Source organism: Propithecus coquereli, unplaced genomic scaffold (assembly GCF_000956105.1).
Source record: "Propithecus coquereli isolate 6110/MARCELLA unplaced genomic scaffold, Pcoq_1.0 Scaffold1174, whole genome shotgun sequence".
In the NCBI taxonomy this organism is placed as follows: Eukaryota; Metazoa; Chordata; class Mammalia; order Primates; family Indriidae; genus Propithecus; species Propithecus coquereli.
In genome coordinates this window covers 7,401-8,518 of record NW_012135792.1, presented here as the reverse complement: position 1 = coordinate 8,518, position 1,118 = coordinate 7,401, and the positions used below count along the sequence as shown (strand labels likewise).

The 1,118-nt window shown below is 42.6% G+C and overlaps 1 pseudogene; it reads left to right on the top strand.

Moving 5' to 3' along the window:
* Positions 1-97: 97 nt before the first annotated feature.
* LOC105822131 lies at positions 98-720 on the top strand (annotated as a pseudogene).
* The last annotated feature ends 398 nt before the right edge of the window (positions 721-1,118 follow it).

The window sequence follows — 1,118 nt, the reverse complement described above, 5'->3', positions numbered from 1 at the left end:
CAGACAGAAAATCAATAAGAAGAGGGGCTTGGCATCCAGCAGGATCCTTCAAGGCCCCTAGGCTGTTAGCACGGCCACATAAACCCAGCACCAAGCAATGGGTATCTCTCAGGACAACTGGCACAAGTGCCCCAAAATCAGGGGAAAGAGAAAGTCCTACCACAAAAAGCAGAAATATAAGCCAGGACACCCCACTGCCAACACTAAGATTGGCCCCTGCCACATACACACAGTCTGTGTGCGGAGAAGTAATAAGAAATACTGTGCCCTGAAGCTGGACATGGGGAACTTCTGGGCCTTGGAGTGTTGTATTTGCAAGAGTCAGGGATCACTGATGTCTGCCATGCGTCCGATAATGAGCTAGCCTGCACCAAGACCCTGGAGAAGAACTGCGTATTGCTAATTGGCAGCACACCATACTGACAGTGATATGAGTCTCACTATGCACTGCCCTTGGGCCACGAGAAGGCGGCCAAGCTGACTCCCAAGAAGGAAGAGATTTTAAACAAAAAAATGATCAAAAAAATTCAGAAGAAATACGATGAAAGGAAAAAGAACACCAAAACCAGCAAGCTTCTGGAGAAACAGCTCCAACAGGGCAAGCTTCTTGTGTGCACTACGTCAAGACCAGGCCAGTGTGGTTGAGCAGATGGCTATGTGCTAGAGGACAAGGACCCGGAGTTCTGTATGAGGAAAATCAAGGCCCTGAAAGGCAAATGAATCCTCCTCCTTCCTTTCATAGCTAATGTAATAAAGGTGTTTATTCTAAAGAAAAGAGAATTAATAAGGAAACAGTGTACTTGAACAACATTATAGACTAATTGCATCTAACACACATATACAGAACTCGCCTTCCAAAATCTGCAGAATACCCATTCTTCTCAAGGACACATGGAACGTTCTCCAGGATAGGTCATAAGCAAATCTTAACAAATTATTTGTTTTTTCAGACACTTTATCCAGACATCATACAGAGCGAGTCTTTTAGTTCTTCAATAGGCGTTGTGCAAGGAACATATTTGCCATACATTACATAAAAGTTATTTACCTTTGCAAATATTTTTATTTATGTATATTGATTATAATTTCTGACCAGTAACTTTTATTTTACAGGGAAA